Below are 17,470 nucleotides of genomic sequence, written 5' to 3' on the forward strand. Positions count from 1 at the left end.
TTATATTATAAAAGATTTAATATATGATTTGAAGTTGGTAGATATTTTGAGGAAGATTTATTAGATTATGTTATGATTAAGCTAATATTAGAAGAATGGTTTTAACAACATCTGTTGGTTTTAAAAGGTGCACAAGGTTTGAAGTTGAAATAATATTCGATTGTATATAATATTAAATTGTTAAGGAGCTATTTTTTTTTAAAATAGTTAATTTAAGATATTAGTTGAAGCTATTTGAGAACGTGAGATAGTCCTAATGAACACACGAATTAAATTAATGAACCTAGGACAATCACAATGAACATATGATAGTCTCAATGAGCCTCAAATGATCCTAATGAATGTAGGGCAGTCTTAATGAACCTAAGAAAGTCCTAATGAGCCTAAGAAAGCCATAATGAACTTGGGACAATCCTAATGAACCTAGGATAGTCCTAATGAACCTACGATAGTGTAAACAAGCCTAGGATAGTGTAAGAAAAAATCATTACAAAAAAGACCTCAAATGCGTTAAATGAATTTCCCAATAACGCACTCGTGTTTATCTTTTTTTGGTCATTTGGCTACCTTTTTTTACAACATCTTGGTGTATATGCCCCTAAGAAGACCTCTTCCTCAAAAATTTCTTGGATCATGAACTCGTCATGTGCACCAAACATAAGTTGCCACTTGGAAGCTTCTAATGCACACAATCCTTTCAATCAATCTACTCCATTGATCTCTCAAAACAATCTTAGTATTTAATCCTCTATCCTTCATGACTATAAATAAATCATTATATAAGCTATTTTCAAGAACTCTTGTAATGCAATGTTATGTTGCCAATTTAAGCACCTTACATCCTATCTTGCCAATTTAAGCACCTTACATCCTATTTTTTATGCTTGCTTGCATACACATATATTGCTAGAATTTAGCAATTCTTTATAGCTTCTATTTTAGTTTATTTATGAAAGAGTATAAATGAAGCTATATTTAAAGTCAAAATTGTAAGATCCCCTCAATCATTGAGGTAGAATTCAAAATTGATTTCACCTCTAATTATATGAAAAATTTAATTTGTCTATACATATCAAAATCTTTCAAAATTTTGCATATTAAACAATAAAATATTGTGATGAACAAGTCTCTAGAGTCTTAAAAACCTTTATTTTCATAAAGTGCCAACACTGCATTTTTTCCCTAAAATATTCTCTTTGATTAATACAAAATTTTAAAATGGTTGCCACTAAAAGTATTAGGTCAACAAAAGGAATTGGGATATTTAAAAATAGGCTTGCATCACTTTTTTAGCTTCATTGAGTTGTAGTTTGTTCATTGACTTAATAATTAAGTGCTTGCAAGTATGATAGTGGACCCCTTTGTGCATGACCGCATTCCTAAAGCTTTCAATTATTAAAATAAAAAGCATTACGATGTGATGATTTGAAGGAGATGTATCCGTTAAAGAAATATTATGGATGCGTATTAATGAGGATCATATAGTATGTTAGGAATTTTATTTGGAATGTTAGTCAAAATAATATTCTAGTTGATAATTATAAATGCATGTGTAAAATATTGTTGAAATTGATTATTTTAAAAGTAAATATTGCAAGGTTAATTTTGTTTTTAATTGTTGGCATGTTGTGTTGATTTTTATGTAAGAGTTTCATTTCTTATTCAACTTTGTAAGAGAATTTGTGTATGGATTGATATCTTAAATTTTATAGAAAGATTATATATGAAAACAAATGATTGCGGAGTTTTATAATAAATGATTTATAGGAAATAATATTTTTTGAAGGTTTTGTAAATTATAATCTTGTGTAGATTTGATTATGGGAGAAATTTAATGGTGAAATATGCTTAACTCTTCAAAAGTTTTGAAGTTTTGTCTTTACATGACAACCACTTAGAACATAATATGTTTTAAGTATGTCATTTATAGTCATGGGAGATTAGTTTTTTTTTAAGATTGTCTGAAGATTAATCAATGTAATATGAATTGATGGCAATTATCTCAAAACTATGTAATTGAATTCTAATAAATTATCATGTGTACACTAAAACACTAGAAATATCGAGCATCCAAACACACATGTGCATTTTTCAAAATAACTTTAAGTTAAAGTTAACAAAATATTATGTTGTCTTAGTAATATTGTTTCCATGCTATATATTCTTACACTAGAAGGAGGATCATCTTATTTCTCACTTCTTTATTGATCTTATGTATGAAATATTTTATATTGATTTTAATAGTTGATGTATTTTACAAGAAATGAATTTATTAAATTGAATCTATAATAGATTTATGATGTTTCATTGAAAGTTTTTATTAAGTTTTGTGCGCAAATTTTATATTTCAAGATTCAATAGTATGTACATGTATATTTTTTTAAGTTCAATATTATATTATATATTTCATGTGTATCTCATTCAACAACATAGAAATGTTACTATTTATAAATGTTTTTTTTTAATTTAGTAAAATAGATTCTTCTTTGACATAGAGTTGTATATAATTCATGTATATCTTTATATATGCAGGAGTTCTTTGCTATCATGGATGTCTTTGACATAGATGAACTATTAGGTGAAAATCCCCCACCACAACCCCCTCCTCCTCCTCCTCCACCTCCACCACCACCACCACCACCACCACCACCACCACAACCCCCTAGATTGGATGAAATTCGTTTAAGAGAATGAATTAATGAAAACCTACAAGTGATTGAACAAAACATTGCTGCTATCCAAAATGAGCAAGTATCGCCACCCCATCTTGTAGAGTTTGTAAAATCAATGCAAACTGTTGTCGAGTCAGTTAGATCTGTTGATTCTCAATTAGATCAATTTCATAGACGACGACAAGAGTTGCATGATTTTTATGCCGATGGTTTAACTTATAGACAAATCACTGATTTGAAAATAACCAAAGCTCATTTATGTCCATATTTTACCAACCCAAAAACAAGAGAACCAATGCAACCTAACCAGAAAAGAATTTCAATTAGGTGGTGTGTGCATCCAGAAATGGCTAGATACTTTTGGGATAGATGGTGGATGGTTTTTGATTATCCACCACATCGTAATTATGAGGTCCCTTTTTATTTTTTGAAGAAATTATACTGTGAGTTTGTAATGAACCAAAAACCAAATTATTTTGATATTAAGTCATTCCAGGGTGTTGGTCGTGGAATGCCACAACATAGATTAGGGGCACAGAGTAATAATCCCCTACCGGATCCACCCATAGTTCCACTTGTTGCTCCATCAATTCCTGCAGATGTCCAAAATACATCATTCATTTCGACATTAGATGCTTTGACTTCCCTCACAGGTAACCTGAGTGAGCAAGCTGCTCACATGGCATCTGCTCCTCGATGGATGCCACATATGTGTTCGAGTTGTAATGAGACGTGTGTAGGTCCTACTACTGCTGCAGGATCTACTTCAGTTCTAGATGAGCATGATGCAGCAGATGATAGTATGATGACATCTTATATGGATTTTCTTTGCTCGGATGTTCATCTTGACCAGTTATAGATATATATACATGTACATGTCAATCTTTTTATGTACTTCATTAAATATAGGTATAAACTAAGTGCATCTCTTTTTTTATACAATCTAATACTTCATTAAATAAATTTTGTTTATGTAGATAAGGACTACGCCTAATATTAGAGTCAATATTGCATCTACTGGAACACAACTCGGCACACCTTATGGGGTATAGTATAAATTTCTATCTAGACATTGTACTAGATCTTTTTAAGTTAATATGTTATCATCGTATACTATATAAATTTTCATGTTGATACATTGAATGCTTCTTTCTCTAGGATTCAGGTCATGAGGGACCCTCTACATCACATCGAGAAGAGGGTCTGACTATTGTGACACCATCTATGGTATGTATCTTACAATTCTTAAATTAAATATGAACTCTTACAATATTGTAACTTAACTTGAAATTATTTAGTACACATATATATGTTCACTAAATATGATTTCATTAAATGCATGTATGCAGGTGGACACTACCATTAGGATAGGTTATCCTCATAATTTTGATCAGAGCCAATTTGAACGCACATCGACATCCTTTGAGGTATTAATATGTAATACTTAATTTGATCTTATTTTGACTCTTAATTTAAGATTTAATTGGACACTTTGAATTTGACCTTGTACAAGAGTTAGCTAGCACTACATTTGGTGTTGATACTGCACAAGATACTACTAGAGGAGATACTGCTAGAGGATCTGATGAGCATATGGTAAGTTTGTAACTTAAATTATGAATTCTACTATATTTGATAAATGATTCTTTTAATAGTTAATTTCAAGTAATATTTAAATATTATTTTTTTATTGTACAGCATGAGACAGGTGGATCTGGACCACGTCCTGGGGACAAGAGAGATACTGCTACAGGATCTGATGAGCATATGGTAAGTTTGTAACTTAATTTACGAATTCTACTATATTTGATAAATGATTCTTTTAAAAGTTAATTTCAAGTAATATTTTAATATTATTTTTTTATTGTATAGCATGAGACAGGTGGATCTGGACCACGTCCTGGGGACAAGAGAGATACTGCTAGAGGATCTGATGAGCATATGGTAAGTTTGTAACTTAATTTATGAATTCTACTATATTTGATAAATGATTCTTTTAATAGTTAATTTCAAGTAATATTTTAATATTATTTTTTTATTGTACAGCATGAGACAGGTGGATTTGGACCATGTCCCGGGGACAAGAGACCACGAGATATTATTGATGATAGCACTTAGATTTTACTATTTATTTGGCTTTGATATGTACTTTTTTATGGACTTTACACATTTGTTTACACGTGCACATACTTTATATATATGGATAGTTGCATAATAGGATTAGATCATATATATTTTGTGCATACTTTATATATTTTGTGCACATTAGATATTATGTGGAGTGAACATCATGTTACCATCTAGACGTATATATGGATTAGATATTATATGGATTATGTGGACTTGAAATTTTACTGTTTATTTGGCTCTGATATGTACTATTTTACAAGCTTTACATATTTGTTTACACGTGCACACACATACTTTATATATATGGATAGTTTCATAATAGGATTAGATCATATATATTATGTGCATACTTTATGTGTATTGTGCCCATTAGATATTATGTGGACTTGAAATTATGTGCACATTAGATCATATGTATTGACTTGAAATTATGTGGACTTGAAATTTTATTTATGGAAGTTGTGCTTAAACAACTTTATAGGCATTATGTGGACTTGTAATTTTATTTTTGGAATTTCATTTAAATAGTTCTTGTGATTAGATAAACTAAATGTGCATACATCATGAACTAAGTATCGAAACATATCTTATAATTATAACATATATTCTAAATTAAAAAGTATCATTTAACAAATATAATGAATAGAACTTGATTAAAACATAATTATCTCATTCATAAATTTGACCAATAGTCTCTCATTTATGTATATTGTACACAAAATGTAATCAAGAAGACATATCTAAAATAAAATAAACAGTCTATTTAAATAACTTTGTTTTCATTGATGCCTTCTACTTGTGGTAGACCTGAAACAAAATTTTACTAGATTCATTCCGTTATACCATCTGCATCCTCTCTCTTTTGCAAAGCATCTATAATTGTCTCGTGCTCTTCCATAGAGAGAGTCCATAATTGTTTATTAGCAGGCCTGCCATGATAGCTATCCAATTTTATATTAGTTGCCACTACCAAATGCGAGTAATGTATAATCTTCTTCTCTAATTCATAATCTTCAAATGCGGGTAATCCATTCTTTCTTGTTAGATATTTGTGTAGCCAAGTGCCAACAACAACCACAGATCCTATTGGATAGTCATAACCATCATCATCTACTCGAGGAGTAGTTAGCTTATGTTTTGGCTCTACACATCGAGCCAACCAATACTCTGTCCCCTCATCATTGTCCTCTGGTGCAACAACAGCATAGACATGTCCTGTGCACAAAACAATTTTATTTTAATATTTAATGAGAAATAAAAACAAAAATATACACTGTAAGATTTCATAAATTTATGTACTATTTAATAAATCAAAACAAATTTTAAAAATAATTTTACCTTGTTGTATAAGATCTGAAATGCGATCATAGTCATTTGATGCAAACATTTGATCCATATCTTCATCAGTTCTTTCATGCGGATCATTTGCATCTATGGGTGTCAATGATCTTTGTTGCCATTCTTCAACCCATTCTTTATTCTCACAAAATTCCCAATCTCCGGAAACACAAAACTGACAAAAGCAAGCAAGTTGCCTTGTGAATATAGTCCATGTGTTTGAATTAGAACTCTTAAACGAATGCCATTTAGCTGATCCAATGATGGTATTACAATAATGCCGAATAGGAATACTATCTTCCTCTATCAACCAGAAGAAACGTCGAATTGTAGAGTTTTCAGTTGATCCTTTTGACAACTTTGAATTGCACCAATCTACAACTGCACGAGCATCTCTGAATTTCACTGCATCCTCGAATTTCAATTGTTCTCTAGCAAGAGCTCTTTTTATACAGGCACCGGCTCCATCGTGTTCCCCCTTACCATGTCCCGCTTCAAAAAAACTCCATAAATGTTGGACATTGGTTATCTTGTGAACTTTGCATAGCCAATAAAACATTCTTGCATTTTTTAACTGTCCAGTGCAGTTATCTAACCATATCATATGTTGTTTCATGTCAATTTCTCTTTCCTTAAGATTATCATAAAATACCTCGAAGCAATGTTGGACAAACTCTGAAGAGTGTAATCGATTATCACTAACATAGAAATGATACTCCCTCAAAAATTTTCTGTTATCTTCTGTACTATCATGGTCATGTCTATATATAATGTGCACAAATATGGCCACTTGCACTGAGTTGTAGTATTGTGATTGAGTTTCCTCTTGTGGTTTTAGAGTATAATTTTCTGCAAAATCCACAACTGATACTATTGTTCCAACTGGAAATGTGTTCTTGCATATACGAAACTGTCCATCAAGCCATCGGGCATGTTGGGAATGTTTCACATATTTTGGAACAATATGAGTTTTAAACTCACTAATAAATGCATTCACACTATTCTATTCTGTAATCAATTCTAAATGTTTCCCCATCTTTGCATCCTTTAGAGGGTATTCTATATTTTTAAATCTCCTAACATCAACCATTTTTTGTCCAAACTCAGATGAAACATGTTCATGCAAACATTCACCTATCGAAGAATAGTTCCCACATTAATTGCAAAGACCATAAATGCATGAACTGGAAAGAAATAATTGTTCATTAGGTGGTTTACAAAATAAACTTCCAATAAAATCTTTTATAGTTTCAGGTGGAACATAAACACCACAATCCTACACAAGATCATTACCATGTAACATACAACGAATATATCGAAAAACATCATAATAGTAACGAAACTGGACATGAGTCTTACAACAACAAGATATTCTTTGTTTATTGATTTTAACATACCAGGGTTTGCATTTTTCAAATGATCTTTGACTAATTCGTAAATTCATTAACATAGATTCATCACTAAATTTTTTAAAGAATTCGGTTTGAGTCATGTCAAAAAGATGTTTTGGATGAGGATCACGAATTTTTGATCCCACCCTTAACTTTAAAACATCTCTAGCATTTGATGAAACTCTAGTGTTATCATGCCAAAATTTTGCAATTAATTGTTTAGTTTCATCATTTAATTTCATGTCCGACCTTTGAAGTCTACCACTAAAACTCCAACAATGGTTTAGTGGATCAATTTCAATTGTGTCTCTTCTTTTGGCCGCTCTTGACAAGGTTCTACGATGTAAGTTCAAATAGCCACTTATATCACTTAACATTCTTTTACTAACAATCATTTTGTCAACTATAGCAGTCGTTATAACTCTACGTGTTGCATTCTTATCTTTAGATCGACTTGTTTTTCCTATAGAATCGATGGCACTGGCAACAGTAGATACAACTTGCTTATATGATTCATCTTTTCTTTTTGGTTTTGCATAAATACCTATTTTTTTCATGACTTTACGCATTTTTAACATTTTTATTAATTGTAGCATTAATTGACATTGGAATCCTAAGTTTTTATTATAGAAAAATTGTTTATATAATCTGTTTGCATGTGTTCTGATTTGTCTCCAAGAAACTAACCCATTAAGATTATCTAGCACATTGCTATCAATAGTAAACAAATTACATTCATTTTCTTTTAGAGAGGGTGGTGTAATATTTTCAATTTTTATTTCTTTTCGTATTGGTGTATGAAATTTATATCTAGCTTCATTTAAATCAGCAATTTGATTGGCATCATAGTCATCAGGATTTAAAAACATACTGGGATTCGCATCCACATCAACATTTGCATCAACAGTCATACCCGTGTGTGGTTCTACATTTCTTGCATCCATCATGATGTCTTCAATGGTCTCATCTACAACGGGCACTGAACTAGATGCTTTAGAAGTGTTATTCAATTGTCGTTGTTGTGATCTTCGATCTCTTTGGCATTTTGCCTCCTTCTCTCTTTGTGCTTGAATTTCGTCCATTGTCATTGTCCTCTTTTTTTTCTTTTGACGTTGCTTAGAACCCATTTTTACAAACTCGTCTTCAAAAAATAATATTTTTTTATTGAGTTCTTCAAAAAATCGTGTAAAAAATATTAAAAAGTACTGCCAAATGATGTAAAAAATCTTTGTCAGTACGGATTTCAATGATAGTGTGGTAAATCGATGCAATCCATTTTTTTTTTTTACAGTAATGGTTATTTAGAAACGGGGGCCTGTTGTTAAATCCAATGGGTAAAAAATGAAACGGGCCCCCGTTATGCAAAATTTGAATTCACAACCCGCCACTTGCCTCGGGATTAGGCCCGGGATAGGCCTGGGATGGCCACACCTGAGACATGAACCTGCAAATTCAAAGCTCCATGAATGAAAGCACAAATATGATGAAATGAAATAGTTTACGTGCCTCTAATCAAAGAATTTTTATATGGAATTGAAACCCATTTCAGATTATACTGTCTAGATTCTAAATATGTAAATTAATTTAAAAATTGATTATTTTAACTATTTTTCATTTAATTTATACTAAATCAGGTTCATAAATTTGAAATATTAACTAATTTTCTTAATTTAATAACTTATTTATTTTAATGAATTTTGAAAAAAAAATTATATGTCATCAATCTACACAAAATTCTTTTCAATTTAAAAAAAAAAATTTCAAAAAATGCTAAGTTTACGTCAAATTATGTGGGTCGTACATGTCAAATTTTTAAAAAGATAATTACGGCCATTAAAACATTAATTAAAAAAAAATATTTGAAAAAAAAATATAGAAAAATATGCTCATCAATCTTCAGTGTGTTACAAACCATTTCCCAAAATGGTTTGAGAAAATAATTTTAATTGTGTCAAAAAGTCTGGGTCGTACACATGCATGGTATGGTCCTGAAACAGGCATTTTTAAAACATAGTTTTTAGAACTCCATTCAAAAAGTTATTTTTTTATTATGTGGGTATTAAAATAAACTACATATTTGAAAAGTACACTCAGAGAGCTATCTTTTATATTACTGACTTTTTCCAAGATTCAATCTCTAAGTGTTTCAAAATTTAAGCTCAAGTGAGACAAAATCTGAAAAACAGGGAAAACACTTTCACTTTTTGGCCAAAAAGTGGACTCATCTTCTTGCACTGACCCTTATTATCTGTACTAATATCTCATGTTAATTTTGTCTTTTTAGGGTACCCCCTCCGCATCTAGGGCTCATCCTAAGAAAAAGAATTCCTCGAAGGCGCCAAAACATGGGAAGAAGGTAATTGAACATATTTTTAGTTGTACAATTGTTTGAAAATGTTGAAATCAAGTATTAGTTGGGATTTGTAGATTGATTAGGGTTTTTTGTCTATTTTACATGTACAATGGTCATTCAGCTATGTGGATTTGTTGAATGCACATGATTTGCCCGTGGATCAAGAGAGGGAGGAGGTATGTATCTCTGCTTTAGTTTCTTGATTTCATGATTATATGCACGTGTACATGTGAACTTGTGATATATTATAATCTTATAATTTTTTCATACAGGAAATACCCATACCTATTTCATGAATGGTGAACCCTCCTCCTTGCACTGGAGAATCATCTCAGGATCCGGTACACTTTTGTTTGATATGTAAAATTAATTGTTTTTAACATTCAATACTTATCATTATATTGATTGTATTTAATCTTTGAATTTTTTTTGTATAGGTAATAGAGACAGTTTCTACATCAATGGTGAGCCATCCTCAGTCCATTAGAGAAGCATCTTAGGCACACGTACGTCATTGATCTCTATATTATAGCTTTTAAGTGTTTTTGATATATTTATGTTAGTACATTGTATTAATTGTATATTTAATCTACAATAGACCCCTTCACGGTATGGCCATAACGTGGATCCATTTAAGTATGTCTTCAATAAAACTCCTAAGAGTAACAAGGAGAGGAGAATGAAGACATTAGCTCCTAGATTAGCCGATGAGGTAATATACATTTCAATTACAAAGGAATTAAAGTTAAATGCACAGTTATGTTGTTAATTGTGAGCTATTTTCTACAAAAGAATTATAACTTGGCTTTTGAAGTGTGGTTTTGTAGCCATCTACAGAGCCACGTACTGCATCGAAGAGGCTTGATTTTGATGATCCACCACAAGTTTAGGATGATATAGTGTTAGTTTTGGTCATAGAATGACCAATACATGTAGATATATTATACATTTTTATTGTATATCAATTTGGACATGGCATATGCCACATTTTTGTAATACTTGTTCTGACTTGGCAAACATGCCTTTTATATATGTATAAATATCAATATTCGATCCAATAAATGTGTACTAAGTTTATTATTTTGTATTCATTGTATTTGTGGTTGTCCTTTTATAAATTTAAATGAATATTTGCATATGTAATCAACAATATGAATATAAACAACAAAAATATATGATATTAAACATTGCAATCTTGGAATATGATTTGATAAAATTTCTAAAATGTTAAATTAACCCTACAAAACTCCTTGTATTTAGTTAATTATTGTGTATTCGTTGTATTTGGTAGCTGCCCTTTTAGAAATTTAAATGAATATTTGCTATGTAATCAACAATATGAATATAAACAACACAAATCGACAATATGAATATAACAACAATATGTGTTTGGTGCGAGAGCACCCCCACGCTTGCAATGGTCAAATTTTGTTCATCATGTGCACAAACTGACATCACGAGCGCATCCGGGTGGGCAAGTTTACGCTAGGCATGAGCCCAAAGCGCTAGCACGTCGAGAGTCATACCATACTGGTGTGATCTCTCAAGTGCCCTGAGTTTAAAAACTTATCAAAATTTGATGGACTTTTTTTTCAAATCCAAGACATATATAGTCAATCCATTTGAACACATGGGGTTGCATGGGGCTCCTCTACAATGGCCCATCTCGGTTTTTGACAAGTCAGAGGCATTTTCAATTGGTAGCATTTTTTCGCCTACTGCAAAAACTATCAGTTGCATGCAATGCAAAGATGCCAGATTGGCTAGAATTGATTTGCTTCGTCATGTGCACAAACCGACATTGTGAGCATGTCTGGGTGGGCAGGTTTACATTAGGCATGCCCCTATCATGCATCCCAAAGCACCAGAACATCGAGAGTCATACCGTACCAGTGCGATCTCTCAAGTGCCCTGAGTCCAAAAAATTGTCAAAATTTGACGGACTTTTTCTTCAAATCCAGAACACATATGGTTGATCCATTTGAACTCGTGGGGTTGTGTGAGGCTTCTCTACAATGGCCTGTCTCAGTTTTTGATGAGTCAACCATTTTCAATTGGTAGTATTTTTCGACTGCTGCAAAAACCGTTAGTTGCATGCAATGCAAAGTTGCCATATTGGCTAGAATTGATTCGGTTCGTCGTGTGCACAAACCGACATCGTGAGTGCATCTAGGTGGGCAGGTTTATGCTAGGCATACCCCTATCATGCATTCCAAAGCATCAGAATGTCGAGAGTCATACCATATCGGTGCGATCTCTCAAGTGCCCTGAGTCCAAAAAATTGTCAAAATTTGATGGACTTTTTCTTCAAATCCAAGACACGTATGGTCAATCTGTTTGAACCTATGGGGTTGCATGAGGCTCCACTATAATGGCCTATCTAGGTTTTTGACGAGTTAGAGCTATTTTCAATTGGTAGCATTTTTTTGTCTGCTATAAAAATAGTCAATTGCATGCAATGCAAAGTTGTCAGATTGGCTAGAATTGATTCAGTTCGTCATGTGTACAAATTAATGTCATGAGCGCATCTGGGTGGGAAGGTTTATGCTAGGCATGCCCTATCATGCATCCAAAAGAGCTGGAATGTCGAGAGCCATACCGTACCGATGCAATGTAGAAGTTGCTTGACAACTTTTTGACAATTTTTTTGACAACAATGACAATTTTTGCTCAAATTGTATCTAGTCTCAATCTATGACCCCTACGACCTGATAATGACTCAAATAATTCTCCATGATTATAAAATAATCAAGAATGCTCATGATTGACTAGGGACACATCACATATACTCAAAACATAGTCACAAAATATTGATACACAAAATGGTCACAAAACATTGTCACATATTATTCAAAAAATTGCCTCTAAATATGGTCAAATCAGCTCTTGGCTATTTGATTATACAAAAAAATGTCTTACAAATCATCTCATGGGATTTTATACAAAATTTGGCATTACAACATGTGCGATTCAACTCATCGCCATTTTAATATACAAATCATCTCATGGGCTTTTATACAAAATTTGACATTATAATATGTGCGATTTAGCTCATCGCCATTTTAATATACAAAATTTGGCATGTACATATGTACAAATGAGCTCATTGTCATTTAAATATACAAAATTATGCCCCTAAACTTGTAAAAATCAGCTCATGGGCATTTATATATACAAAAAATGAATATAGAACAATTCGTCGATGATATATACAAAATTCTCAAAATCATTCTACTCTGAACCGTAGAATCAATCAAGTGAGCCTTCAGGATCGGCTCTAACCTGTATTGTGTCAAGTAGTGCCTCGTGGTCAGATTCACAAACTTTCCATAAAATCTTGTTATGAGGTCTACCACAATACTTCATCAAATGAATATTTGTTGCAACAACAAGGTTAGAGAAATGAAGAATATGTCTATGTGTTTCAAAGTCCTCGAACAACCAAACATCAGAATTCTTGATAGGGTATCTTTGAAGCCATGTTCCTGTCACGACAACAAACCCTATTGGGTACTCAATACCCTCTCTATCAATGATTGTGGTTGTCAATTTTCTTTTAGGCTCAACACAACGACACAAATAGTAATCTTTTCCTTCTTCATTGTTCTCTTCTGCAACAACTGCATACACATGACCTGCATTTTATAAAGTGCTAATTAATACCAAAAATAAACTATGATGTACAACAAAATGAACCAAAAAGAATACTTACAAAAAAATTAACTCAAAAAATCACCTGAATCCACTAGGTCAGATACATGGTCAAAATCTACTCATGTCTCCATCTGGCTCAATTGTAATGCTTTGGGAATTTGATATGAATCAATGGGAACCAATGGTCTAAAAGACCATTTATCAACTCACTCTTGTGATTCACATTCTTCCCACAAACAATACATGCATGAAGAGAAAAAACATACCATCTGTCTTGTATAAATTACCAGTGAACTTGAATTTGAACTCATAAATGAGTGCATCTCACTCGATCCTGCAATTGTACAACAATCTAGATAGTTTTTAATGTTATATTCAGTGATCAACCAAAAATATCTATGAACCATTGATGTACCTGGATTACCTGGACCTATCGTAGACTTACCCCATCGCACAATTGTTTCTGCATCTATCAACTCAGCACCACCTTCGTACTTCAATTCTTCCCTAGCTAGGGCTCTTTTCACACATGCTCCTGCACCATCGTGCTCTCCCTTACCATGTCCAGCCTCATTGAAATTCAAAAAATGTTGTACACCACTTGTCATATGCATCCTTGTCAACCAATAAAACATCCTTGCATTCTTGAATTGTGCGGTGCAATTATCTGACAATATTAAGTGTCGGTTGTATCATATGTTCCTTTCCCTTAAACTATCATAGAAAAATTTAAAGCATCCTTGTACAAACTCTGATGAATGAGTACGATCATCACTTATTTAGAACTGATACTCTCTTACAACCTTTCTATCCTCCTCTGTGCTATCATCTGCATGCATGAATGCTATGTGTACAAAAATAGAAGCTTGTGTAAAGTGATAATACATGGATCGCACTTCATTTTGAGGTTGTAGTGTATAATGTTTAGTGAAATCAATGATAGAGACAATGGTTCCAAGAGGAAATGTGTCCTTACATAACTTGAATTGCTCATCTAACCATCGAGCTCTATGTGTGTGCATTATGTACTCAAAAACTAGTTTCTCTTGAAACATTTTCATAAATTGAGCTACACATATATCATTTTTCACTAGCTCACATCTCTTCAAATCTTTTCCATCTTTAACTCCATATGTGAATGTCTTGTATTTTCTGAAAGAAACTAGTTTCGTACCAATTTCATGTGTGCTCTCCAAATGTACACATCTTGGTAAACATTGCAAACCACCACATATAGCACAATAACCTTCCAAACAAGGCATCTTATAATAAATGCAACCATCATGTCTATTAAATAACACACTTGAAATAAATTCTCTTACTGACTTAGGAGGTGCTTGTATATTACATTCCTACAAAACATCGTTAGTGTGCAAAGTAGAACAAATATGACGAAAAATATCATAATCCATGGAAAATTCAATATGCATCCTACAACAACATGTAGTGCATACATGATTAATCTTAATATAAAAAGGTTTTGCCATTTCAAAAAATCTTTGAGAAATTCTTATTTCAGGAAACATTTGAAGGAATCTTTCATAAAATTTAGTTTGAGTCATATCCAAATAGTGTTTGGCATGTGGCCCATGATTTGTAGACCCAATTCGCCTTCTAACAACATCTCTTTGGTTGGGCAAAACTCTTGTGTTGTCATGCCAAAAATTTTCAATTAATGTTTTTAGTGCATCAACAACAACCTTGTCTTTGCATGGTAGTCTACCCGAGAATGCCCAAAGAGAATTATTGTTAGGTTCCTCTATTTTTTTCTGCCTCTTTAATGCTTTACTTAATTTTGTTCTACTAATGTTTAATGACTTACTTGTTTTTCTTATCAAATGATCTTTTTTAATTTTCTTGCTCATTATTGTTGATGTAATGACACGTCGAGTAGCATTAGAATCTTTAGTACATGATTTTGAACCAATAGCTTGATATGCATCAAATATATTTCTCACAATAGTTCTTTCACTATTACTTTCAGATGATCTTAGGCCTAGAATTTTCATTGTATCTCTAAAATTCAAATTTTTAATCATTTGAACAATTAATTGACATCTTGTGGTTTGATTTAAGTTTTTAAAACAATTTTGCCATATTCTTTTAACCATTCTCCTACAAGTTCATTCATTCATTTTATTGGGTATTGGCTTCAATATATTCTCATCAATGTCAATTAGATACTTTGGTTTCCTATGAATGATTCTAGGAGGTGTTAACATCATTGCATTATGTACATTCAATTCATCAAGTAGAGAAGGTGTAATATATTCATCATTTAATTGATTATTCAATGTGGTATCCTCTTCAATTGCATTAGGTTCAAATGGTAAATCAAATGTCTCTTCCTCAATTACAATAGGTGCATTATATTCATTTGGTAAATCGAATTGAGATGTTGAGGATGACATACCTTCTTCTTCCATTGTCCTTATGTCACACAATTTCTTCATATGCTGCCTTTGTCTTTCTGTTTGAGCCTCTCATTGTTCCATGATTCCTTGCTTGTTCTTTCCCATGGTTGATATCGGTTGTCCTAAATAGAATCATATTACATATATATGTAAACAAAAGTTAATAAACAAACAAATAACCATAAATATGCATCTTATTAGTATTTTTTGGAATCAAACTATTAAAATCACAATACTATTGACAAAAAACTAATAAGAACAATAATTCAATTATTTGAAATCATGCAAAAACAAAAAATTCACTTACTTCTATGTATAAAACAGTGATAGAAGTATAGACATAGTTCCAGTGGGACCTTCAATGACCTCAAAAACTTCTTTTGAGGTTGTTGAGGCTTTTGGGCAACTAAAACTATGTCTACAAACTGCGTATGCGCTACATTAATAATTGCGTATGCACTGTTAGTCCATAAAATGTTGACCAACCCAACGATATTCCTTTTTCCCATTCTAGACTAATAAGTAGCGTGTACATGCTCCTAAGCCTAAAAAAATGTTATCGCAGGGTAACGAATAATGGGATCTGTACCTCGTACACACTTACAAGTAATAAGTACTGCATATGTGCTCCTTTGCCTTAAAAAAGTTATGGCAGGGGACTGAACTAATAATTTTTGTACCTCATACGCGTTATTGGTAGTAGAAAAGATGTGAATAAAAATGGAGGGAGAGAGAGAGAGAGAGAGAGAGAGAGAGAGAGAGAGCGGGGGGGGGGGGGGGGAGGGAAGGTAGAGAGAGGGATAGAGGTAGAGGGAGGGAGAGAAGAGGGGGGAGGGTGGGAGAGAAGAAGGGGTATGGAGGAAAGGAGAGGGAGAATAAGGGGGAGGGAGGGAGAGGAGAGGGGAGAGGGAGAGAGAGAGGGGGGAGGGAGAAGCAAAGAGAGGGAGACAAAGAGGGAGAGAGAGGGAGAGAGGAGGGGCGAGTTAAGGTAGAGAGAGGGAGAGAGGTAGAGGGAGGGAGAGAAGAGTGGGAGGGAAGGAGGGAGAGGGAGAGAGAGGGAGAGGTAGAGAGAGAGGGAAGGAGGGAGAGGGAGATAGAGGGGAGAGAGAGAGAGAGAGCGGGGAGGTAAGGTAGAGAGAGGAAGAGAGGTAAAGGGAGGGAGAGAGGGAGAGAAGAGGGGGAAGGGTGGGAGAGAAGAAGTGGTATGGAGGAAGGGAGAGGCAGAGTAGGGGGAGGGAGGGAGAGGAGAGGGGAGACGGAGAGAGAGAGGGGGGAGAGATATGGAGAGAGGGAGAGAGGGAGAGAGAGGGAGAGAGAGAGAGGGGGAGGGAAGGTAGAGAGAGGGAGAGAGGCAGAGGGAGGGATAGAGGAAGAGAAGAGGGGGAGGGAAGGAGGGAGAGGGAGAGAGAGGGAGAGGGAGATAGAGGGGAAGAACAGAGAGGGAGATAGAGAGGGAAGGATGGAGAGGGAGAGAGAGGGAGAGAGAGAGAGGGGGGAGGGAAGGAGAGAGGTAGAGGG

This window comes from Cryptomeria japonica, chromosome 11 (assembly GCF_030272615.1).
Source record: "Cryptomeria japonica chromosome 11, Sugi_1.0, whole genome shotgun sequence".
Lineage (NCBI taxonomy): Eukaryota > Viridiplantae > Streptophyta > Pinopsida > Cupressales > Cupressaceae > Cryptomeria > Cryptomeria japonica.